The sequence below is a fragment of the Lepidochelys kempii genome, chromosome 1 (assembly GCF_965140285.1).
Source record: "Lepidochelys kempii isolate rLepKem1 chromosome 1, rLepKem1.hap1, whole genome shotgun sequence".
Taxonomy (NCBI): Eukaryota; Metazoa; Chordata; order Testudines; family Cheloniidae; genus Lepidochelys; species Lepidochelys kempii.
In genome coordinates, this window is record NC_136380.1 from 270,174,115 (window position 1) to 270,201,314 (window position 27,200).

Consider the following 27,200-nt stretch of genomic DNA (forward strand, 5'->3'; position numbering starts at 1 on the left):
GGGCTCTGCGGGGTGCAGTTTAACCTCAGGTCACTGCTGATCCCCAAGCGCCGTCAGGAGCTACCGCATCGCGTGTGTCTGGACTAGTCCCTCCGGGGCTGGTGGGTGGCTCCGACTTGCCGCGCCGTGCTCGCCAGCCCCGGGGGGGGGTGTAAGTGGGGGCCCCCGTGGGTGCATTTTACGCATTGCAAAGACGAGCTTCCCCGCCTACTTCGCACTGGCTGAAGTTTCTGCGCCGTAGAAGTTTTGCGGAAGCCCTGGAGGGTCCGGCTCTGGGCCGGATAACGAGTCCCGGGGTGCGGGGGAGGCGGCGGGATAGACCCCCACCCCGGCCTGGGGGTTGCCGGCGCTGGTTTTCCATAGCCAGCTTCCGCGTGGGCAAAGGCGCACGCCTCCTGAGCGCGCTAAAGCGCGGGAGCCCCGCCTGGTCCCCTCGCCTTTGCGCAGGACCCGCAGCGCCTCTTCTCCGCTCCCGTCCCGCGCTGCATCCCCAGGGCTGCCGGGCGCGCGACCAGCCCGAGCAGGGGACACCCCGCTGGCTGCTTTAACGGGGCCGGGAGCGGAGCGCGGCCAGGGGCTGCAGGGCCAGCGGGCGGTGTTTGTGGGGCCCCCCTCTCGGTATAGCTCTCATCTGTTCTGAAGCCGCAGCTGGAAGCGTTGCTGGGCTGGCTTGGGCTGTTGGGAGCCCTGGTCAGGTGGGGTCAGTCTGTGCGAGCTGTTCCCCGTGTCTGCTGGAGCACTGTGACCGCCGTCAACCTCGGAGGCCGGCGATTGTGCCTGTCTGCAGAGCGAGAGCAGGTGAGCAGGGCAGAGCCTGAGCATTAGCAAAGCACGCTGTCTTCATAGCAGCCCCCAGTCTTGCAACGTGTCACTTCCCTCTAGAACAGCAAATGAGTTGTGCTATGTGAAATGCACCCGGTAAGCAAAGGGGGAGGGGAAACAAAAGGCAACGGGTTAACCCGCAGTGCTAATGCCACCATGCTAATCAGGTGAACCAGGGAGAGTTTCTCTGCGCTGCACAGTTAGTCCTGGTTTTAGCCTTAAACTCCCCCCTGCTGTCCAAACAAAAACATCTGGCCTGGGTTGGAGATGCATTAAGCACTAGAGTAGCTTGCCTGGCTGGAGGTGTGGGTAAGAGCCTGGCTCTGCCTTAACTCAGGTTAGTAACCCACCCATTGTGCAGTGAGGGACCATGCTGAATCACTCCAGTGCCTTCCCATATTCCCAGTGGTCTGAAACAAGTGTGTGTGGGGTCTGTTGTCATCTGGGCCTAGCAGTTCTGGTAAGAGGGTCCTTAAAGGTGGCCCTGCTGAGACCCAGCTTGATTTTGTATTTATGTATTGAGCCAGGCCTGTGACCCAAGCCTTGGCACCCCGTCCCCTGTTTTAAGCACTGACAGTTCCCCTGGAAAGACAGGACTTGTTCTTCTGCAGTTGACCCAACTGACTGAGAGAAATTTCTGGAACATTTTTGCAAGAAGAACCATGGAATATGCCCCCATGGTGCCTATAGAAACAGCGAGGACCCAGTAATGTGGGTAGGACTTTATGGGGACACTCACACCCAGGCTAGGCTAAGTTGGGTGCTCAGACCTGGATGCCAGTCACCTGTGTTGACTATGCAGTGTAGACCTAACCAGAGGTTTGCTTAATGTGAACTCTCCAAAATCATCAGAGGAATAAATATTTTTATAGAACTAGTTCCGTACTTAAACTAGGAGATTCACATTATCAGAGATGAAAGTGTTGAGGGTCACTAAAGCCATAGTAAACCCACAAGTCTGATGATAGTGAAACTTTCCCACTCACATCTGAAGCCTCTTCCAATTAGTTCCTTTTAGATTTTAGTTGCCATGACTGCAGGTACTGAAACTGATGTTACTTTTGCAGGGTCTGAGTCAGCTTGGCAGCACATGCTATTGCTTATGGCATTTAGGAAGCTTGAGAATGTGAAAAGGGCTCTACCTCCAGGCCCCACAGCTGGCTAAAAATCTTACTATAAATGGGAGGCAAATCCAGCTGGTCAAGGGCTTGGTGTGGCATGACTGGAGTTGGTGAAAGCTGCTCCTGTGAGTGAATTGCTGGGTAGGAGAAGATAAGGTCTTGAAGCAGCTATCTGCAGGGACTGTTGGGGCATGGCCTTTCTGCATGTGTCTGTTGTTTGTTGCACAGCCACAGATTATTTCATTTTTGTAGTAGCTCATGTATGAAGAGATTTCAGGAAATTGGACAGCTCTTCATTGCTCGTGCTGTGCAATAGATGCTTGCCAGCTAATGCCATTTACTTCAACGTGCACACAACGCGCATTTTACTGTTAGTGGAGAAGGAGAGAGGTAGAGAAGAATAATGTGCAGGTGTGAATTGCAGCTTGATGCTGCTGCATGGCAGTCCTCTCTTTTGGGCCTGATCCAAAGCCTATTAAAGTCAGTGGAGTCTTGTGATTTGATAATCAGGAGCTTTGGATCAGGCCCTTACAGCTCTTAATTTATTTTTCTCAGTTGTCCCTCCTTATTGATGCACGTTTAACTCTGGGCTGTCCCAAGCTGGAGTTCCCATAAGTACTGAAAATTGGTTACATCAGGAAGCTGATAGTGCAAAAAAGCATTATTAAAGGAATGATCACATATCCATTTGGGCTTCGTGATCTGCTCTTTCTTGTTGCCTCATTTTGTGGTGGTGATGATGCATGTTTTGCAATGCACTTAGGGCTCAGTTAATGTTATGCATTTAAGCTTTGGGTAACTACAGCACCTATCGGTAGCTGAAGCTGCAAAGCAGTCCACTGAATTCAGGACTGTCAGTCATTAAACCTTTTCTGTACCTGCTGTGCGGTGATGATGAAGGTATCCTGGTGTCTTCTCCAGCACTTTTCTCTGTACTAGGCTGGAGTTTGATGGTTGCACTCAGTCTGGCAGTGCATAGCCTCAATCATCTTGTTTGTTTTGCCTTGGCTATCTATTTTCATTGTTTGTTTTTACTTTCCTAGCTTAGGGCAGTTGGCACATTCTGCTTCACTTCCTTCATTCTGAAAAGGCACCCTCCGCTTTTACAGAATCCTGAAATGTGCCAGTAGTAACCTATTTTACAAATCCCTCCAGGGTGCATTTTGTATCATTAAAGTGTAGCTCATGGACAGATTGGACAAGAGAGCTCTAAAAGAAAGCTCACTAATTCTAGCCTGTCAATGTGATTAATGTGGAGCAATTAATTCATTTGTTGAATTTCTCCTCCTCCCCCCCCACCCCTCCACCTCCCTTTTTCCTAAGAAAGAAATGCAATTTTAGGCCCCTAACTTTAAATTGTGAACATCAAAGTCCAGATCCTGGGTTTGGCAAAGTGAACTGCATGTAGCACCGGGGGGAGTTATGGGTTATGTCAAGGTTCCTTCCCCACTCTGAACTCTAGGGTACAGATGTGGGGACCTGCATGAAAAACCCCCTAAGCTTATTCTTACCAGTTTAGGTTAAAACTTCCCCAGGTACAAACTATTTTACCTTTTGCCCTTGGACTTTATTGCTGCCACCACCAAGCGTCTAACAAATATATAACAGGGAAAGAGCCCGCTTGGAAATGTCTTTCCCCCCAGAATCCTCCCAAAACCTACACCCCCTTTCCTGGGGAAGGCTTGATAAAAATCCTCACCAATTTGCATAGGTGAACACAGACCCAAGTCCTTGGATCTTAAGAACAATGAAAAAGCAATCAGGTTCTTAAAAGAAGAATTTTAATTGACAAAAAAGTAAAAGAATCACCTCTGTAAAATCAGGATGGTAAATACCTCACAGGGTAATCAGATTCAAAACATAGAGAATCCCTCTAGGCAAAACCTTAAGTTACAAAAAGACATAAAAACCGGAATATACATTCCATTCAGCACAACTTATTTTATCAGCCATTTAAACAAAACAGAATCTAACGCATATCTAGCTAGATTACTTACTAGCCCTTCACAGGAGTTCTGACCTGCATTCCAGTGTTCTGGAGGGTGACAGAGTTGATGATGAACAACTATGTGAAGAGTCTTTCAACAGATCATGTTCTTTTTAATAAATACTTTTGGTTCGAGTGTGTGGTGTCAGAGGAGGGCTTACATTTAGAGCTTAGATGGCGTAATTACCTTTCTCTCCTGGCTTTAGGCTGGGATTTTTGGTGTATTTTATTGTATTTATTAACAGAGCTGGTCTTTTTACAATTTAAATAGAGAGAAACTTAGTACATACACAATTATAAATTGGCCTGTGGAAGTCCCCCTACCAAGTCGCTTTCTTTGTTTGTGATAGTGATCATATATTGTGGTTGCAGCTTTTCTTCTCAAGTCTCACTCTTCTGCCTTGTCAGCTGATAGTGTCAGTCTTTCATTGTCTTGTGATTAGATCTAGAATTCTGCTTTTCTTACATTTAGATGCATAATGTATTTATTAGTTGTCCTGTCAAAACTCTACACAATATTAAGATTTCTCCTTTTTTTTAAATCCCATCTCTTTCCCCTATTTTAATAGCTTGACTTTAAGTTTAATTTTAACTGTTGTTGAAGGAGTTTCTGCCTTCCTTGGTATTCAAAGAAAGTTCTCAAACTACTAGGTTTGGTGGTGGGTGATGACTCTCTTCCAGCAAACTCAGAAGTCTGGTGGAACTCTTTTGAAGTAGTTATCTTTTTCCCTTCTACCATGTAAGACTCTGACTTGAAGATTTTCTAGTACCAGAATTTCCCACACTCTTTGATACAAATTAACAGATTTAGGGAAGTTACTCCTTTTCCACCACCTCACTATAGTAAGTCTAGCAGAAGCTAGAAAATGAATGATCAATTTTTATGGCTTTTATAAGATGCATAGTTTTCAGGATAATTTAATAAAAATACATTATCTGACAGGGGGATAAAAGGGTGTCAGCTTATGGAGTCTCCGACAGCTTTCCAAAAGGTCTTAATTTTTTGGCACATCCCCCATTTATGGAGAACTCTTCCCATTTCATTACATTCTCTCCAGCATTTGCTAATCCCTGTACTGTAACTTAATTTTAAGGGTAGTTGGGTACCACTGATAAAAGAAAACTACATTAAAATTCTATTAATGTGTTTAAGTGTGGGGACCATGGTGCCATATGTTCTCTCACACCTCAGTTACTGTCTGTCAACTTTCCATCATTTCATGAACATAGTTTTGTCCTTTTACAAAGCAATCTCTAGATGTTACTTATAGAATGGAGAGTAAGCCATTTTGTTTTATGGATGTAGTGAGTGTTTTTCAAATTCTGTCATTTTATGTTTGCCATTTTGTGAAAAATGTCTAAATTGTAGGTATTGATATACTGAAATTTTGGTGTCTCTTGCAAGTTGTATTTCATCAAGTGATCTAAATATATTGTCTCTAAACAGTAGGCTGAATTTTGATATACCTGTGAGGTCCCAAATGTCTCAACTTCCCAGGCTTTCGGTTTAAATTCTGTATTATCTACTATGGGTGTTAGAGGTGATGGGTATGGGCTTAGTTTTTTAAATAAACTATACCAAGTTTCTGCTGTTGCTTTCATAAAAAGGTGGTTATATTCATTTTATCCCATGGGATTTCTTGATCCAGGCGATCATGTAGAGTTTGTTTGCACAACAGTGAATTTGTTCTGTCTCTACTCACTGTTTACTAGGGTTTGGTGTTAGCCAGTAACTTAACTTTCTGATCTGACTAGCTTGATATTAGTGCTTAACGTGTGGTAAAGTCTCCCTTTTGCCATGGCCTTTGAATAAAGCAGATTGCTTAACTCTGGGTGTCTAATTTTCCCCAAATTAATTTATCATGGATTGCAATTGATCTAAGTAACTTCCTGGGACTAAAACTGGAAGAGTTTGGAAAAGGAAGTTAATTTGGGGTAAGAGATTCATTTTAACTGCTGCAATTTTGCCTAACCATGAAATTATATATATTGACCATTTTTCAGATATGTTTTGATTTTTCTTAATCAAAGGGGTATAACTAATATATGTCTTGCTGTCTTTTAGAAATGTGCATTCTCAGGCACCTCATTGAAGTCGTTATCCATTTGTATTTGCCCTTTATATCTTTCTGTAGATCAGAGCCCACATCTATATCCAGGAGTTGTGATTGTCATAATTTATTTTAAACCCAGATACTTTGCCAAATTTTAAGATGACCTCTTGCCTTTCTAGTAGTCCTGTGAGCTGGATTCATAACAAATACTATGGCATCGTCTGCACGGAACACTAATTTGTGTTCCCTGTTTCCTATTGTAATTCTATTTGCTAGGATTATTCCTGATCAATTGGGCAAATAACTTTTTGTTACCATAGCAAAAATAAGAGACGATAAAGGGCATCCTTAATATGTGCCTCTATTTTCTGACAGATATCCATTTACTCTTATCGTAGCAGCATATGGGTTGGAATACAAGACAGAAATCCAGTTTTAAAATTTAGGGCCTAAGCCAAATGTATCGAGTGGTTTTTAAGACCTGCTAGTTTACTCTGTCAAAAGCTTTTTCTGCATCTAGTGATAAATTAGGTGGGGGCTTAATGGTAGAGTCTGCAAAGAAGATCAGGTCTAAGGACTCTGAAAATTGTCCAGTAGCTAGCTGCCTGTTTAGTACAAATGCTCTCTGGTCTCTGTTAATATAGCTAGATAAATACTTTTTCAGTCTATTTACCAGAACTGAAGCATAATTTTTTGCACTTTGATTTAATTATATTGGCCTTGTTTTGCAACTGCATCACGTTGTTGACTCATTCAATTTGTGATCCACTATAACCCTCCTTTTTAGCAGTGCTCAGTAATTCCCCATTTTGTATTTGTGCATTTGTTTTTTTCTTCCTAAATTGTAGTACTTTGCACTTATCTTTATTGAATTTCTTCTTGTTGATTTCTGACCAATTCTCCAATTTATCAAGGCTGATTTGAATTCTAATCCTGTCCTCCAAAGTGCTAGCAAGACTTCCCAGGATAGTGTCATCCACAAACTTTATAAGCATACTCTCCACTCAGTTATTCAAGTAGTTAATGAAAATATTGAATAGTACTGGACCCAAGACAGATCCCTGCAGGATCCCACTAGATACACTCTCAGACAAAGTGTATCATTGATAACTACTCATTGAATACAGTTTTTCAACCACTGGCCCACCCACCTTATAGTATTTTCATGTATACCACATTTCCTTAGTTTTCTTATGAGAATGCCGTGTGGGACTGTATCAAAAGCCTTACTTAAAATCAAGGTGAATTGTGTGTACTGCTTCCCTGCATCTGTTACACTAGTAAGCCTGTCAAAGAAGAAAATTAAATTGGTTTGGCATGGTTTTGTTTTTGACAAATCTAGATTAGCTATTTCTTTTTACCCTTTTATCCACTAGATGCTACAAAGTGATTGCTTAATAATAATTCTAATGGTACTTCTAGGTACACTTTTGGTTTTTTTAATCCTACTTTGTTATGATTGCCAGAAATTCCTAAGGGACTTTCACTTCCTTATTATTTCAACACTTTTTGTTTTACAAACCACTTATTACTTTAGTCTTTTTCTCTGTCTGTAATTTCTAACCCACCGGCCAGGCCTGCAGTCAAACTGCAACATAATAAAATGCTTGGCACCTGTTTCTTTTTTAATTGAGAGGTTCTTGGGTAGGACAGTGTCTTGTCAACAATGAAAAATAGGGATCAGGGTGTAAAAGCAATGATTGCAGTGCGTGCTGGGCCAAAGATTCTAGAAGATGTGGATCCAGGCAAATCTGGATATTTTTGACAGTAACGAACCACTTTGATTTCTGATACACTGCAGATACTTTCAATTTTGGAAGCCGCTGAGGTGTGTAACCTGGGAAGCGAGAATGAGGGAAAGGCCTACCCCCTTTAAACTTTGGAAACGGTGGTAGAGAAAGTATTGTCTATGTTTTCAGAAGTGATTAGTAATTTTGAGTCCCTCATCGTCTGCGTGCTGAACTTGAGACACTTCGAAGGAGTCTGATTTTTCAGAGGGTGGATGTGCCCTGTATTTCTGAAAATCAGGCTCCTTTAACGTGTCCCAATCTGGGCACCCAAAATCACTAGTGACCTTTGAAATGTTATGGCTGTATAATATTTCCAAACCACACCTAGGAATGAGACAGTAGCCGCAATCCTACCCTCTGTGCCCAAAGACTGGCCGGATCAGGTAAAGCTGATGTGGTAAGCTTTTCACAAGTATTTCTTATGCTCTTTTTGTGTACAACACATGCTTTTGTATATGTAATATACAGATGTGTGTATCTATTCGAAGTATTTCTAAGACCCCCATCACCTTGATATCTAAACAGTGTGAAAATGGACCAGTTTCTTAGCTGTTCTAAATAGATGTATCCCCACTGATTTCAAAGAGGTACACAAGTTGAAGATCCTCGCCTATGTCTGCCCCAGTTTCCTGTAGATTCGACCCCTCCCAGATAAATGTACCAAGAAAAAAATATTGAAATGGAGAGAGTGCTGCCCCCGTCGCATGAGCCAAACATGTCGGTGTTCTCACTAATAGTCAGGTCACCCAGTGAGAGATGCTAGATGGAATTAACAGAGAGGAATGGAGAAACTGGGTTTTCCAGGGAGCCACAGAAAAACCAAATTCTCAGTCCTCACTCTTCTCATTTCTTGGAACTTTTCCCCCAGCTTCTTTCACTGGATGACCTACCTGTCTGAATTTAGCTGAATTTACTTTATTATAGGCCAGTTTGTTTAGCTGAGGCATTCAGTCCCCCAGAACACCGAGCTGCATTTTGGATTTAAATTCGCATTGGCTATTGCCTCCCTGTTTGGCATTTTTCCTGTGTGTGTCTCATTTGTTTTCATCTGAGAATAGAAAAAACCTGTTCACATAGTAAATTCTGTTACAGCGATTCATCCTGACAAGATGTCATCAGCTGATGAGTGGTATAGATTAAATCCATTCTTAGAAAAGAGATTGACAAGAAATGAATATTTGGGAGGTGGGGGGAAAAATCCTGTTGAAGATCAAAGCTGGATTGAATGAAAATGTTTAAAAGGCATGAGATCAAGGTTGCTACTTCTGTGCTTATTACCATTTAATATTCTTAGACTTTCCTACCCAGTCTCTGTCCTGACTCCTTTAAATATTAACAGCTACTCCTGCAGGTGGAAAATGGGGTGAGAGAAAGAGAATAGTTTATCTGTTGACACACAGTCTGTTTTCTTAATTTGTGAGTCAACTAGGTGCAGCAATGATGGACATATAGGCACCTAGATACATGTAGCAGAGGGGTGCTGTGTTATAAATCAGAATGAATAGATACATACACACAGGGTTGGCTGCAGAGGGGGGAATCTATTTTTAAAATAAATCAGGAATGTGTAGGATTAGAAGGGATCTCCTGGGTCATTGAGTCCAGTCCCCTGGTATTATGAACAACTCTGTCATATAATGCAAAAAGAAAAGGAGGACTTGTGGCACCTTAGAGACTAACCAATTTATTAGAGCATAAGCTTTCGTGAGCTACAGCTCACTTCTGAAGAAGTGAAGTGAGCTGTAGCTCACGAAAGCTTATGCTCTAATAAATTGGTTAGTCTCTAAGGTGCCACAAGTCCTCCTTTTCTTTTTGCGAATATAGACTAACACGGCTGTTACTCTGAAATCTGTCATATAATGCTGTTCATAAAGTTATCAAGCTCCATCTTAAAACTAGTGAGGTTGATTACTTGATTAATGCTTGCAGTTGGCTTTTCTTCAGAGCCTGTTGTGTAGAGCTGCACTTTTACTGCCACTACATGGGAAACTGGGGGTGGATGCTGGTGCACCTCTGTTAAGAGAGAGAGGTGCTATTTTGTCATTTTCACGTAGATGTTTGTGGAATTCTCCAGGAGCATGTCAGCATCATTAGAACACTGGAGAGGGAACTTTCCGATCAGGTAACATTGAGACTTTAATCAAAAGCCCCTCGTTTATGTCTTCTGAGGGGACCTAGAAATGTACTTTCAATCCAGTCCATGACCATGCATGAGCATATTTGAGCATTAAATTTAATAGGACTAACAAACAGGCAATATAATTTTGTAAGAAGCAAGCCCAAACAATGGGTTCCTAACACTGTACCCATCACCAAAGATTCTGTAAGGATCTTCATAATGTCCATTCTGTGCTCAGGGAAAATACCCATTTAAGTCATATTTCTAGATTACGAAGGTATTAAGGTAAAGAAGTTCCATTGAAATCAACCTGAAGATTTAAATTACCTCTTTTCGTAGATCCCCTGCAATGCAAAGTACTAGTGTTGCCAATATATATTGAATATTCCATGCCTCCAATTCTGCTAGGACAAAAGGCTTTTTTTTTTTTTTCCTCAAGGACCCTAATTTCTTAATGGCCCAGCTTTCCCATCCATCCTGCCATTCTTTTTCTTCACAGCTCCAGTCACTGGTAACGGGTCATGAACTCTGTGCAGTACTTTCCTTTGTTCCCTCTGCCAAGGCTGTGCATTGCGTAAATGTGTGCGGGGCAAAAATCTCCCAAGATTTGAAGGAAGCAGTGGCAGCCATGTGAGGAAGGCTAGGGGGATAAAGCAGTAGCTCAAGAACAGTGGTGATGGGTGCTATCAAAAACCTGTAGTGAGAATAGAAAAGAAAGTCAGTGTGCTCTGCATTATAAACAGAGATCGTTAGTGCTGGACAGTTACTGCTACATGTATGATAGCCTTGAGCTGGAAACTGGGTAAACTGGCTTACATTAAACATCCTAAATATATCCACACCGACTACCATCCTTTTTATGGGTTGAATTCCCTGCTCCACCACAGACTTCTGTCTGACCTTGGGCAAATCACTTAGCCTCTCTGTGCCTCAGTTCCTCATCTGTGAAATGAGGATACTACTACTTACCCACCTCACTGGTGTTGTGAGGATAAATACATGAAAGATAGTGAAGTGCTTTGAGATCTACTGATGAAAATCACTATGTAAGAGCTAGGCAGTGTTATTATTTAACTCTACATGCTAAGAATTGTTTTCCTATGTTTCTGGAGTAAAATTTTCAAAAGTGACTTAGGCCTAGATCCTCAAAGGTATCTAAGGTGTCTAAGTCCCCCATTTAAGTGCCATTGAAATTTTCAGAACCACTGCTCAGCTGATACCTAACCATGTGGATGCCTACGTTTGCACTGCTTGACATTTGCAAAGCCGCCTAAGCCCTGACGCTGTTCCACAGCTAATGAGCAGCTCTGAGCCTGAGCTCAAGCTGAAAGCCCTGAAATAAGATTCTCAACCTAGGAAGGGGCATGCCTATTTTGCCGGGGGGTCCAATCCTGTGGGTGTGCTCTGAGCACACCTTAGACGTGATACCTGTCAGAAGCAGCAGGAGGGCTGGATGGAGACCACTCAAACTCATCTGCACAAAAGACAGCTGGAGGCACAGGGAAATGCATCAAGTGAGTGTGAGAGAGGTATCAAGCAGGAGAGAGAGAGAGAGATCTTTGGCTGCTAGGGCATGGGGTATATAAGAGGTTGTGACCCAACTTAGGTGCCTAACTCCGAGAGGGTTTGCAGCTGAAGACACCAAGTGGAGAGAGGTGCCTATCTCTGGCCCATCAGCCAGGTGCACTAGTCAACCACTTAGTCACCTAAGCCCTTCTCCTCTCCTCTCCTCACCCATCTCTGGTAGTTCACTCCTTGCTAGCTTAAGCTGCTTAAGCTTAAGCTAGCTGGCTTCTGAGGATCCCTTTCATAAGAACCTAACTCTCCCCGTGTATTGTATGTGGAGCCTGAGTGTCTGGCTCAGGGCTGAGTAGCCCACTAGGCAGCTGGGCAACTGGGGTTAGGCATTGCATTGCTAAGCGGAGCAACACCTAAGTACCTTTGAGGCTCTGGGCCTTTGGGTTGCAATGCCTAACCTCTAAGTCACATCGACTTTCAGTGAGACTTGGGCCACTTGAACCGAGCTCCTCAAAGGTATTTAGGTGCCTAATTCCCATTGATTTCAAAATCTTTAAGGATATGGGCATTAAGTCACATGTGCTTTTGAAAATGTTACCCCTGGTCTCTCCTTACCTGCTTGCATTGCTGGTAAGGAAGCATGGGGGAAAGTGAGGAGATTAAATGAGCATTTCCCTTCTTCCTCTTTGTTGTGATGTAAAGTGGTGCTTCTGAGAGCTTTGATAGGACACACTGAACTTTGTTCTATATTGAGATGGCTAATGACAGTACAGTCACACGTGTGACTCACCTGGTTCAGTGAGTGGCTCAGCTAGGGAAATGGGTAACTAGTCTAGAAGAGTGTACAGTAGACAAAAGATGTGGAAAAGTTCTGAGGGAAAACAATAAGTAGGTGTGGGAAGATAAAATCGTACATCTATTGGCTCTGCATGGCTAAAAAGAGTCAAAACCATTAAAACATATTTTAGTTCCTTAAGTTGGCAGATATTACTGACTCTACACAGGTAGCATCTAGATTTGTTGGGTAAGAAAGTGCCTTTTGTAGAGGTTTCTTAGAGTAGAACCACACTCTAAACTGCTGTATCCCCCAGCAGATTTAAAGGGAAGGACAGAAGTGAGCCTGCTAACAAAGGGTCAAATGCACTAGCCAGCGTGGCTGTGACAGCACTCTGGGATGTCCTACTTGGTGCAAAGGGGAACCTGAGACATAGACGGCGAATCGCAGTAATGAGTAGGGCCTGTGTTTTCTGGAAATTGCTGATATTGCAGTGTTTTTTTTCTCAAAATTATCTTTCATTTCTGGAATCATCTGTTCCTTCCGATTTTCTGCTTTATGCTTTGGCTGTTGGAGTTGTTTACTACCAATGCCTAAAATGGTTAAGCCTGAGGGTAGCGTTAAAGAATTCGGCAAGGATGTGCTGCATGTGGATGAAGGGAAGTTATTTTGTACAATTTGCAGCAAAGTTCTTGATCACGTTAAAAAGGACTGCATAGTCGACCACATTAAAGGTTCACATTGTGTTGTAGCAATAGAGAAAAGAAAATGAAGGGCGGAGAGGGGCGATGTGACAGCAGCAAAAACAACTCCTCACAATTACTGGTTTGCTTGCATGACACAGTGAAAATCAGAAATACAGGGAAAAGATAGTACAAGACCGGGTGGAGGCCTGTTGCAGTGCAAACATCCCACTAGAAAAAACAGACAATCCCCAAATGCGAGAATTCCTAAATGAGCACATACAAAATGGGGGCTGGATCCTGCCAGCAAGGACACTGAGACGAGTCCATCTTCTCCATGTCTTTGAAGTAAACAAGCAATAACTGATCGCTGGATTGAAGGATCAGCATGTAGCTGTAATTGTGCATGAATATGTAGACAGCCTAAACCGGTATATTGCAAATATTGTAATACAACTGATGCAGGTTTCAGAAGGTTGTCTAGCTGCTGCCAAGCTTTGTACAAACAATGGAGTTAGAACTTGTTAACTACTCTACAGTTGCACAAGTTGTTATAAAGACCATTGTACAACATGAAATTGACTTTTCAAATGTAGTGGCTTATGTGACAGATAATGCAAAGACGGTTTAAGTGGCATTTTAACCAACTCAATTCGTGTGATCAGCTGGGCACACATTACAGCTTTACTAGGCGAGTGCTGGCACTGTTTGTATACAGAAGTGGACCATCTGTGTTCTCTAATTAAAAAGCTGTTCTGCAAACCCCCACTCGGACATGCACGTTACAGAGAGTAGCTTATCGACCATGGAGTTGAAAGCCCGATATTACCTTCGGACCTGGTTGTAACAAGATGGAATACTTGGTTTAAAGCTTTAAACCATCTCAACCATCATGTGGAGCACTACAAGTGATTTGATGCTCAGGATGTTGAAGTGGAGGACACCACAGCTGGTTTAAAGGAGTTATGTGTTTTATTGCAGAGTGAATCACTTGTGGCAGATTTAATTTTAATCCAGGCAGAAGGAACTTCAGTTGTTCAGACACTACTTACGTTTGAATCGTGGTCGGCATTACCAGTGGAAGTGTGCAGCTTTCCATCTGATCTGCTGGCAATACTTCAGTACAAAGGACAGAATGCACTGAACAATCTCAAGTGTCAAGTTTTTCAGAGTTGTGCAGAGAAGCTGCAGCGATACTTAAATACAGACAACCAACCAGCATATAGATTTTTTTGCTATGTGAGAATCCTTGATCCCAAGTCAGTTCGTGTACTCTCTCACAACTTCAATGACTATGAACAGAGTATTCCCCTGCGGAGTTCTGTACCTGAGGGTGAGTGCAACTCGAACGTTGCAAATGAACTTCATAGTACTGATGACGCTTCTCTATCCAGTTTTTGAAAAAGCATGGGCAAATGTTTGACAAGACTTAGCCGGTTTGCATGTGTTGTTTTGGCAATCCTGTGCTGATGCTGAAGCCAGTTTCTCCACCTTGAGCAAGGGTTAAGCCTGCAATGTTACTGTATGTCATTGGAAAATATGAAGATATATGTCCAAATGAGTTTTAATGTGTCCTAGGCATGTGTCAATGAATATTTGTGTGACGGGTTGGATCACAGCAACCCCCTTGGGACTGCTAGCTGATGTGTGGAGACTACCTCTGAGCCAGTTTTCCCTGGCAGCTTGGGACTTTAGTGCCCTGCCTGGTTTGAGCCAGACATGCTAGCCTGCTACAAACACAGACCCAGGTCTGAACAAAGTCCCCCAAAAGCTGCAGGCTTAACTGAAAACAGCTTAAGAAGTGTTCCTGTCTCCAACACTTAGATGCCCAGCTCCCAAAGGGGTTCAAACACCAAATAAATCCATTTTACCATGTATAAAGCTTATACAGGATAAACTCATACATTGTTCACTCTCTATAGCCCTGAGAGAGAGATGCACAGCTGTTTCCCCCACCGGTATTAATACATACTCTGGGCCACATTCTTAGGAAAGCCTAGATGGGGATTGGCGTCTCAAAGTTCATTGTTAGCTTAAGTGTTTCTTGATTGGGCACTTACTGATAATAGTCTTTTCTCAGGAAGATGATCAACTGCTTCACTGAGGCTACTTAAAATTAAACAATATTAGCCAATATTCATAACCTCGAATACAAAAATGACACACATACAAACAGGATGAATTTATCCAGTAGATCATAACCTTTGCAGAGATACATTACATGGCATATCTAGCATAAAACACATTCCAGTTATGTTATATTTACACTCATAAGCATATTTCTATAAAGCATTATGGGATGCAATGTCACAATTTGTTCGCTGATATAGTGCAGGTTCAGGGTTGGAAGATCAACTATAGACATGATATCTTCTCTGCATCAACTCCAAGAAAAGGTCAGAGAGCAAAACCGACCATTGTACATTGCCTTTGTGGACCTCACCAAAGCATTTGACACAGTCAGCAGAGCAGGTCTATTTGCAATACTAGAAAAAATAGGATGCCCACTAACCATGTTAAGTCTTATACGTTCATTCCACAACAACATGAGAGCAACTGTCCAGTTCGGGTCTACTATGGACAACTTTGAGATGAAGTGGAGTGAAGCAAGGATGTATTCTTGCCCCTACATCCTTTGGAATCCTCTTCTTGGTACTCTCGAACTGTGCATTTAAGGACATGAGAGACGGAGAGTATCTCCACACAAAATTGGATGGGAAACTCTTCAACCTGTCATGACTTAAATCAAAGACGAAACTCAAAAAGGTGCTAATCGGGGAACTTCTATTTGCTGATGATGTTGGCCTCGTAGCCCACAATGAAGACCTACTACAAGAACTCTTGGACTGCCTTTCAAGTGCTTGTCAGGCATTTGCTTTCACCATCAGCATTAAGAAAATGGTTGAATTAGGACAGAGGGTTCCACAAGATCCTTCAATCACCTTAAATGCAAACCAGCTAGAAGTAGTCCAAAAGTTCAGCTATTTAGGTTCTACAGTGACCGCCAACCTCACTGGATGAAGAACTAAATGTTTACATTGGAAAGGCTGCCACCACCTTTAGCAGACTAACTAAAAGAGCATGGAACAACTCAAAGCTTACCATCAAGACCAAAATGCTAGTGTACCAAGCTTGCATCCTCAACATTCTCATGTATGGTAGGGACACATGGACAACTTATGCTCATTGGGAGAAAAGGTTAAACAGTTTCCACCTATGCTGTTTACGCCACATTCTCAACACCAAATGGCAAGATAAAGTCACCAACACAGAGGTTCTTTGAAGGGCAAGTTTATCAAGTGTGACAGCCCTGCTCAAGCAAAGATGACTGCACTGGCTGGGGCATCTGAGTAGATTGGAAGACAGATGCCTATCCAAGGACATGCTATATGGGGAACTATCAGAGGGAACAAGAACAACAGGACAAAGCCCTGGCTGGGATGATTTAGGTGGGGTTGGTCCTGCTTTGAGCAGGGAATTGGACTAGATGACCTCCTGAGGTCTCTTCCAACCCTAATCTTTTATGATTCTATGACATCCCAAGCTTTGCTATAAAGACATGTGCAAACGAGAGATGAAGGAATTTGGAATGGATCTTGACCGATGGGAAATCTTGGCACCATTGTCTCCATTAGGGCATCAAAGTCCATGACAGGAGCTGGCTCCTACAGCTTGAAGAGAAAAGAGTCTGTAGTAAGCAAGCAGCTCCCAACCAAGATGCATCCATTTGCAATAACTGCCAAAGATCGTGCAAATCTCCGATTGGACTATTCAGTCACAAGAGACGTTGCAAACCATCTACATCATAGGCTGCAATTCCCACCATCTCTTTCAGATGAAAGAATGCCAACACACAGCAATAAAATATTAGTTTAAGTAGAAATGTAATTATTCCAAATTTCCCTGTGTTGTTAGATCATTGCATAAAACAATAGTCCAACTTTTATTTTAATTTTATAGTCTTGCATAGCAAGACTTTTATTTCATGTTTACAGTGATGATCACTTAATACATTCATCTTCTAAAATTGACAATTTCAGTTGGGGAAAAAAATTAGTGTCTGTAAACATTGTAGTGTAGGCTACAGCATTTTCGTGCTGTAAAGGATTACATATTGCTCATGTTTGTCAAGACGTGTTTTTTCTTATATTCGTATAATACATTTTCAAAATATAAAGCTTTGGAACTTCGGAATTACTCTGTTTTTTCATTGCCGGTAAACACTGGCCCCAGTGATGATTCTCTGAAACTGGTTTCGCTATCTGCAGACCTGCCAAGGGCACACGTGCAGCCATTCGCACACATACCCATAGCCCTTACTGAATATCTCACATCCAGATGGGAGGCAGGGTGGGTCTGCAATCGCAGCAAAGCCTCTATGGTGCCTGCTGCACTTCTGTTGCTTCCCTTGCTGGATCTGGAAGGGGAAAGAGCAGCTGGGAGGAGCAGCCAAGCAGTGTTGGCAGCAGCAGGCTCAGTATTGGCTCTGGCTCTCCTACCCAGAAACCAGTCATTTGTCATCCCTCATCATCGGAGGTAGGCCCCTGCTTCCATCCAACCTTAAGCCACTGCACCCACTTGTCACCATCTTCCCCCAGGCCTTCCCTGTCCCCAGCTGTCACAGAGCCATTGCCAGCCACCCTCCTTTTCTCCAATCCCCTGGACAGTCTCCACAAACCCAGCTGCCCCAGACAGCCCTCGCCCAGCACTCACCTGCTCTCCAGACATCCTTCAGCACCCCCCTCCTGCCACAGCTGCCAAGTCTTATGCAGCTCTACATCCTACCACAGCCTCTGCTTGGAGTGGGGTGGGGTGTATTGACCTTAAGCTGAACTTTATGGTCCTGTACAAATTATGTGCAAAATATTTAATGAGCCGATTTGCATGAAATGTCGCACATGGAGCTGCACCAAACTTGGCAGCTGTGTGACAGCCTTGTTGCTCTGCCCTTAGCTCTGGGCTTGTGACAAAGCCACTGTTTAGCCCAAAAGATTGCCTCAGCAAGAAATGAATAAAAAGCAAACCCTTCAAATCACAGATCAAAAAGAGCAGGAGTGGAACAGAAGGCTGGGGAAGGAAATTGCCTCCTTTACCTGGAAATGTTGATAGGCTCTACTAGATCATGAAATCACAATTTCATCAAGTTCTTTTGTTCCTGTTAGCTAGGGAGGAGAATTGACTGGGCTGAGGGGCCCAATGAACAAAGTTAGTTGGTTCAGCTTGGGATAAATTCCTTGTAATTAACCCACATCTCATTATTTTTGTCGTGTCATTCCTTCCTGAAGTAGGTAGCAATTAGAGCAAAAATGGACTCCCTCACACTGCCCCTTCAAGTAGCTACTTGTGCTGAGTGCTGAAATGTTTTTGTATGTGAGGTTGCTGCCTGTCACCTCTGAGAGGAGAAATGGATCCTCTTCTTGTGAGAGCACTAGCTTGCATGACCCCAGGACAAATGAGTAAAAAAAATCAAAAACTTCCTCCCCAAGCAATTCAGCTCCGATCAAACCAACAGAGTATCTGTTTGGCACTTTAAGAGGATAAATGGATGGTTACCTTGTTTCTGCTGTGGTAGAATTAAGCCTTCTAACAGCCAATGATGTATCTCTCTCACTGCTTGTCACTGCTATTTATGGGAATGACATGTCTCTTGAGTAAATGTGAGCTCAGCCTGTAAGATGCTCTTTACAATGTGTTATTGTAGGGGTGGTAGGATAATCTCGTGGATTGACCACCAGACTGGGAGTCAGGAGATGTGTGTTCTGTTCCCAAATCAGCCACTGATCTGATGTGTGACCTAGGGCAAGTCCCTCCAGCTGTTTCCCCTTCTCCTTTTGTCCTGTCCTGTCTGTTTAGAGTAGAAGCTCTTCCTTTATTGTGCTTATACAGTACTTAGTACAGTGGAGCCCTTAGCTTGGGTGCGGTTTCAGAAGCTTCTGTAATAGAAAACTTTTGACTGGCCCTAGTTATTTTTGTCAAAATTGCTTTTAAGTGGAAAATTGGGTTTTTGATTAAACAAATATTTTTGTTGAAAGTACCTGCTCTCTGTTGAAAATGATCACCTTTTGGTCAAAGAACCAAACAACAAACAAACCCCGAAGCTGAAAATAATTGAAAATGTGTTTTTTTTTTTAATTAAAAGTCAGTTTTCTTGGGGGGGGGGAAACCTGTTTTCCAGCCCCCTCTCATAATAATACTCAATAGTTTGATTCAGACAGCCTCCATTTTTGAAAATTGGTCAGTGCACACAATTATATTTATTCCTTACTGTCTTCAAACACACGTGATTATCAGGAATTCATTTCCCAGAGCCTCACTAGTTAAAGGTCTTTTTCTTATAGGCTATACACATCTACAAAGAAGCTCTTTTCCTCTGTCATTCTTTTCCTTTCTTTGCTTTTTTTATTTTTTTGGACAAAATAAGCACAACTTCCTTCATAAACTTCAATTATCTTTCCTTTTTGTATGGCCAAAGTTTCCAGGTAACACCATTAATAAAAATTCATTAACATTTAAATAAAGTGTCCCCTACTGGCAATCCTTTGGTTCTCATCCTAATTCAGTTAATGAATGCAGAGGGATTTAGTTTAAAGCTGACCTGCAGTGGAATTAAATATACATTTATAACCTTTATATTTCTCCGCGATGTATAAAGGAGGGTTTGTGAGGGGGAGAATTGCTCCTTTTCCTTAACTTTAGAAATTCAGGTCTTGTTTCTCTGGTTTTCCTGGAAGACTCCATGGCTGACAGATTTTGGGGGCTGTGCAGTGAGTCAGTTTCTCGTTGGGAACAGTTGCACACAGTCAGAGAATTTTCTAATGTGATTTATTTATTCACAAACTGTACACAAGTCTCTGTTTACTTTGAACAGAGATGACCAAAAAAACAAAACTGCACACAGGCAATTCCACTTGCATAAACCCCAGCTGAGATGCTACTGTGTCCAGTCTTGCAGCCACGAAGCAGTGCCCTATCTCAGCTCTATGGTGTCTGTTTCTTTCTCTCTTTCTCTCCTTGCCAACACACTGTCTGGTTCTGGGCCCTACCCTGCCATCTGGAAAACACCTAAGGCTGGTGAACAAATGAAGCTAATTGTTATCCATACCTCGCATGGGTTAGTTCAGGCATCCCTGGCCATGAACCTTCCTTTGGCTCAGCTGCTTTGTAACACAAAGGGAACTTCTCAGACAGTTTCTACTATAACCAGTGTCTATTAGTGTCAGTTTATCTACTACTATTCATTCAGACAAACTAGGACTTTTGTCCACTGCAAAGTTGACTCCAGTGTTGCCCCTAACTCAAGTCTAGTCCACAGACAAACTCTTAACTTGACTGTGGCTGTGCTTTTAACTCAGAATGATGAGGCCACCTGAGCTGGCCAAAACCTGACTGGTGCTAACTCTCAAGCTGCTAACCATGACCACTCTGTAATGTGGATCCAATAGCATCACATGAGTGCTGCTGATCCTCCAATCCCTTACTATAATTTTTCCCCGTGTACCCAAAAGGCATAGATAAATTCTCTCACAATTCAATGGGAGGGAATTTATGGAATTTATACAGCAGGCTCTCTTCTCTCTCATGCTCCCTGCTGACGGACACTTGCCCTGTGGTGGTATCTCGTGCTGTATCCAGGTCACACTTTAAGTCCATTCGTTCCAGGGTAACAAAGCCCAGCAGAACAGAAGTCCCAATGTCCTGACAAAAAGGGACTTTGACCCTACAACTGAGTCCTTTTGTCCTCATACCCTTCTCTCAGGGCTTCCTGTTATCTGTATGTCCTTCTCAGATGCTTCACCCTACTTCTCAGGTGGCTGGGGAGGAATCTAGGCCCGCCTTCTACACTGGTTCCAGCATGGGGATCCTATAACCAGCAGCCAAGGTCTGCTGTATTTACAGCCGTATTGCTGCCTCTCTAGACTATCTCCTGTCACAGCCTTCCTCAGGTCTTCTGCCCCACAGCCTGTCTAGATTCAGCCTTCTCTCATGGCAGGACTTGCAAGGCTTTCCTCTGCAATCCCCCAATAAATCCTAAACCAAAAGTACAACATAAACCAACTGCTGCCATCCTCAGGTTTGTCCTTTTGTGCCTGTTCCCCGGCTCTGTTCCTACACTGAATGCCTCCCAGGACTCGCTCCCTGAAAAATCTGGATTCTGCCCTTTTATCGGGGCTCACCACTCTGCTCCCAGTCTCTGCTTTGTCTCCCTCCTGACCTTCGGCTAGACTTCTCTACTCTACAGAGGATCCCAGGGCAAACTCTCCCCTGGGCTTCCTCTTTGACCCTGCTGGTCTCTCTCTAATCTCAGAGAGTGACAGTAGAGTTCCTTTCTTTCCTCCCTGCAGCCCAGGAGCACTGAGTTATGTGGGCCTGTGGGGCCAGATTGGCGCTCGTGCCCCCTAAAGAGGAAAGGCCCCAAACAGTGGAGTAGGCCCATCTTTGAACTCGCAGCCTGGGGTAAGGGGGAAGATCGGGGTCCCACTGGCTCAGCACTAGGATGCCCCTGTCCAAGTAGTCACCACCCCATCCTGTGGTGGTGAGAGGCTGAGCAGTCTGCTGCGCCCAGCCCCAGCCCACTTGAATTCCACTGCTAGCACCTGCTCTCCTATGGTGGTCTGGCACCACCCACTTGTGGTGGCACAGACCACCATAGGAGAGCAGGTGCTAGCAGTGGAATTCAAGTGGGCTGGGGCTGGGCGCAGCAGACTGCTCAGCCTCTCACCATGCTGCCTGTGGCCATCAAGAAGTGGCTGCACCAGCCCAAGGTGGGATCCTGGACTCCAGTGCCTACCCCCTGGGATGGGCTGTCATGGCCCCTTCTCCCTGGGACTCCATGTTCTCCCTTTCTTTCCCAATGGAGGCTGGAAGGACCCCCTTCTCCAGGGGAATAGTCTATGCTTTCCTGTGCTCTCCCCAGGGATGGCAGGGACATCACGCCCTGCACCTGGGCAGCCGCTCTGAGGAATCACTGAGGAGTGAATTGGGGCTGGGGTGTGTGTGGGGCAGGCGGGCCAGCACCAAATGGTTGCATCTGTGACTTGCAGGGACTCTTGGGGTTGCAGGGAGACACTGAACAAGTAGTGCTGGGATGGGCCTGCTAGGGCCCTTTGCCCCCAAGTCTTGCCCTGTTTAATAGGTGCACTGCTGGGCCATGTGAGTCCTAGGCTCTGCCCTGGCTATGGAATGGAAGCTCCAAAGACCCCTCTTGGGTACCCATCAGCATGGCTGCATCAGTGATAAAGGGTATGGCCACAGGGCTCTCTGGCTTAAGGGCCCAGGTCTGAACCAGGTATGTATCTAGCCTATCCCTCCACCTGGGACCATGGAGGAGCTTGTGTGCTATGCAGTATTGTCCAGCTTACCCCCTGGCCTGGGTCTCCTGACAGCACCCAACCTTCCTAGGCAGGGCCAGGGGGCATGGGAGTGGCCAACAGGCTCTTGTGGGGGCACCAGGTGGCCCTTGCAGATGTGCTCCCAGTGCTGGGGCACGGGAGGTTCTGAATTGCTGGCGACTCCTTCCATTGGGTCTGAGGAGAGGCAGGCATCACTGAGTCCCTGACTTAGTGTGGAGAGATGGGCTTATGGAACTTCACATTCCAGGGGCTGGGCTGACTTGCCCTGGGGGATGGAGCGTGGCGCTGATGCAGTGATCATGGCAGGAGAGTCTGAATAAAAGAGAAACCATTCCACTATTGACCTTCTCCTGCTGCCTTCCCAAGGGACTCCATTTCCTGGTGCTCTGGGGGCATTCCTTTAATCAATGTGCTAGGAGAGCCCAGAGAAGAGCATCATTCCTGATTGTGGGACTGGGCCAGAGCTGTGGGGAAAGATATTAAAAGAGCAAGTCTAAGAGGTGCCTACACATGCCTGAAGAGGCCAAACAGCAAGGAGGGAGGGAGGGAACATTTACTGGAGTTCTGAGGGCTGGAACTAGGGGTGAAGAGATGGTATTAAAAAGGAACAATGGCGGTGGGGAGACTCTTGAGACCTGGGAAGGGGATGGAGCTCTGTTACGTGGGATGCTGAAATCTCAACTGGAAAAGTACCAGGAAACGCACATGAGGGAAGATGCCTGCAATGAGCCTGGGGGCACAGACTAGATGGGAGAAACTGGTTAGGTCTAATATCTGAGTGCCTCTCTGTGATGGGGCTGGGGAAGGAACAGGAGAGCATAAATGACCCCAGACTATAACACAGCACTGCCACTTCAGCTTTCCCCTTGAGGAAAAACCATAGGGAAGCCAAAGGCTGGGATTTCCATGGCCAGCAGCATCTGGTCCCCTGCTCCATGTGTCGGATTCAGTGTGGTTACACAGAAGAATGGGAAGACGTGTTGGCTGCAGTGGAGAGTCTGGATGTATGAGTCAATCAAAGGGCAGCCCAGGTGAACCTGTCAAGGGCAGGTAGACACCTTGCTTGGTTGGGCTGTCATAGCAGGTGGGCTGATGTTAAACATTGCAAAGAGAAAGCAACATACAGCTGAGCAGCAAGTATGCCCTCATGAGACTGTCCCTCCAGAGGTGCTGAGGGCAGGACAGGATGGCATCCGTGCGAATGGAAGAGCTGCAGATGGCTAGAGGGGCTCTGGAGTGAAGTCCAATCACTGTCCAGGCTTCTGTCTCCTCTTCCCCACTCCCTGGAAGGCTGATGCTGAGCTGCGGGTGTCCTATGTTGCTGGTGCCGTGATCATTGAGAATTCGGGCTGAATGCTGCTGTGTGTGTTTGTCCTCTTTCTCCAGAGTGATACTTTGATGCCCAAAGGGTCTCTCTTTCTGACCTTGTTCAGTCTCACTTTTACACCCCCACTGGGCCCTCCCTTGGTACCTGGCACACTGCTCCTGTTTTTCTGCAGCCCTCTAGGTGCTCAGCTAGGGATGTCTCTCAAACTAGGGGATGAAGCAGGATGGAAATGCTGTCCTCTTCCCAAGTGGCAAGTTTAGAGTCAGTTTTGTGAGTTCCCAGAGAGGCTTCAGAGAAGCAACACAGTCCAGAGCACTCAGTGCAGGACTTGGGGATCTGGACTCCTCGGGACAAGTTACTCCATTGTGTGCACTTGACTGAGAGCTGTACACATATGTGATGTGGATTGATGAACAACGTGGTTCACCTCTCTGCCACTGACTCACCGTGTGGCCATGGGCAAGTCACTTTCACTCTCCCCACACTTCCCCAATGATACTTGTATACTTCTGGTGAGGAGGCATTGAGTGAAGGGGGGGGGGGTTCCATCCCTCCTGCCACACTAAACCTGCAGGTCAGCCAGACTGGATATGCAGGGTGTGTGTGGACCAGGGCCATACTGCCTCTGCTACCCCCCTATCATTACTTACCTGGTGGTGCTGGTTTGCACAGTGATGAACATGTGGGTGAAAGCTGTCATTGAAACCTGGGACTTGCCATCCACTACACTGTTTTCCTTCCTTACACCTGTGTTGTGGGTTTTGCTCCTGAGCCCTACCAAAAATTTTGAAAACCCATTACCTATGCCTGCAGCCCCCTTCTGCTTTCAGCTTTACTCTGGGGGGAATTCTGTGCAGAATTCATGTCCCCTGCAGATTTCTTTGCTTCCCCACATAAAAATAACTTCTGATGGGGAAGCAAAGGGAAGCCACAAGAGCTCTCATGCTCCCCTCGCTGGCAGCACAGGGAGGTCGGTTCAGGCACCCAGAGCAGCCAATAGAGACGTAAATCACCTCTGGGAGTGTGTGAAGGGATGGGCTGTCATGCATGAGAGAGAGACTCTGTCCCTCTTGCTCACTATTGTGGCACTCAGCATGCAGGGGCAGGGCTTCAGGGTGTGTCTGAGAAGGTAGGCATGGCACAGACTGTCCCCTCAGGCAGAGCAGACTGTAGCAGCCTGCCCGCTTAGTGAATTGTTCCCACTGTTGTGAATTCCCCCAGGAGTATAAAACAGGTGTAAAAGTGTTAAGGCTCCTTTATGTTGCCAGAGTGGTGGAAAGGACAGTTTGGCCTTATAAATGCTTATGGTGCTTTAGTGATTAGAACTGGTCTAAATTTTTTGAGTGAAAAAATTTCGTATCAAAATGTGCTCCATAAACTATTTGCTACTGACCTTTCTGGAGATGGTCAGTAGCCAATAAATTTTGAGTTTGATTCCCCAGCCCTCACTTGCTTTTCAGTTGCCTGTGATGTAAAACTGAGCATATGGCTGCATATATTTGTTGACTAATAACTAGATATAAAGGGTCAAACCTAGTTAGATTGCTATTAGGCAAGGTGTTTGGGGATTTCCTCCAGTGCTCGCCACTCCCATTCTCCATCCATTGTACTGTAGGTTAAATAAATTACCTAAATAATTGAAACCAGCATGATTATATTGCGTTATTTTGACAAATAAATTATGCAGAATTTTGCAGACTTTTAAAGTATTGTGTGCAGAATTTTTAATTTTTTGTGCAGAATCCCCACCCCGGAGTACAACTTCCTCTGTTTGTACTAACCACCCGGCTCCTTTCCCAGCCCTGGCATTCAGCATTAATTAAGCCTGGCCCACCCTCCAAGTGTAGTCGGGTAGCATAATTGCCCTCTCAGGCCTACATTAACTCTTTCTGAGCCTGTGTCAGCTACAGACCCCATCACACCCTCTTTTTACCTTTTCTATGGAGAGTTTCATATTGAGTACTTCTATATCAATAACTGATGATATGCATTTCATTAATAACTATGTCATACAAAATAAGTAATCAGCTTCATTTGTAGCAAGGGAGGTTCAAGTTAGATATTAGGAAAACCTTTCTAACTATGAGGTGAGTGAAGCACTGGAGCAGGTTACTTAGGGACATTGTGGAATCACTGTCATTGAGGGTTTTAAGCACAGGTTAGACAAACGCCTGTCACGGGTGGTCTAAATTTACTTGGTATGGCCTCAGTGCAGGGGGTCTGGACTAGTGATCTCTTGAGGTCCCTTCCAGCCCTACATTCTTATGATTGCTATATAGATAAATACTAACCATAATGTATGAAGATAGAACTTTTTTAACCAAGTATCTCAGAATGTTCCAGTGAACTCCTTTTTGAGCACAGCACAAGTTAAACCATGGTGTGCAATTCCTTCCTTCAAATAGGATATTACTGTGCAAAATAAACAGCCAGCAACAATGCTAATATTTGCAGAATTAATTAACTCCAGGTTTCCTTTAGATGTGTATATGTAATCTTTGCTGTCAAAGGGAGTAATTGCCTGTGAATCAGACAAGAAACTTTGTAAACATGTTTAACACCTTTCACTATAAATTTACTAATATGAAATATTAATTGTGTTAGTTAAACAGCATGCATAAGAACAGGGAGCTACAGACAGGGTTATAAACAAAAATAGTAAGGATAGTAGGGAGGAATTTTCAAAGGTGTGAAGGGGAGATAGGTGTCCAACTCCCATGGACTTGCAATAAGAATTAAGTGCATGCTTAATTTCCATGTTTGCCTTTGACTATACCCCTATAGATATTTTAAAAAACTTTAATTTCTCTAAATTTTTCTTTAGATCTCATGAATGGTGCCAGCCTATTTGATGGTATTGATGGGCAGAGCAGTGGAAAGCAGTGGAAGGCCTGCCCCTGCAGGTGACAGAGGGGCCAGACTGACAGCCACAGACTGAAATCCTTTATTTGCCCACAAAACAGAAGTAGTATTAGCTGTAATAGTACCAGTCCCATCCCACCAACAAGCCTCAACCCCGACTAGGAGGAACCAGGTGTTAGTTTGAAAAGGGAGTTCAGTCTCCCTATTCATTCATTCCTTGAGCTGTCTGCTGAAACTGCCAAAACAGATGCCAATTCCGGTGATGATGGTGTAATATTTTAGGAGGGGGACATCAGTCTATCAGGAATTCTACTGACCTCACCAGCTCATTTCACAGATGCCACAGGCTACCAGTTAGTGTGGTCTTTGGGTTACTACTGACTTGGGCTGTTGCTGCAAAAAAGCCACAAAAAGAATTATGTAGGCAAAAATGAAGGCTTACACATACACTGTAGTTTGAATAATGAAGGTATTAATAGCATTAGATGGCTGAAAAGTAAACAGGAAGAAAGCATTCTTTTTTACTGGAACGGGGGGACAGTCATGTGACATTCAAACTTAAATTTAAGGGCCCTGACTCAACTTCCATTGAGACCAAATGGAAAGACTGTCTCTTATTTCAGTTGGTATTGAATCAGCCCTAAACTGCTGATAGCAATTTGTTTGCCATCCAGGGCCACCCTCCAGCAAAGAAATGCATCGTGCGTTTTATAATTTGTACACTGGAATTGTTAGGCATAAGCACCATTTACTGAAAAAGCACAGTCATTATTATCGGAACTGCGCTAACGC

The 27,200-nt window shown here is 44.3% G+C and overlaps 1 protein-coding gene and 1 long non-coding RNA gene across 2 annotated transcripts in view; both read left to right on the forward strand.

Moving 5' to 3' along the window:
* On the forward strand, positions 1-26,793 carry LOC140905032 (uncharacterized). Its single transcript, XR_012156716.2, has 2 exons — positions 1-798; positions 26,371-26,793. It is a non-coding gene; the product is annotated as an uncharacterized LOC140905032 (long non-coding RNA).
* The window catches only part of TMCC3 (transmembrane and coiled-coil domain family 3), a 234,800-nt gene that overhangs the window by 814 nt on the left and 206,786 nt on the right, over positions 1-27,200 (forward strand). The gene's annotated exons all lie outside the window — the stretch shown is intronic.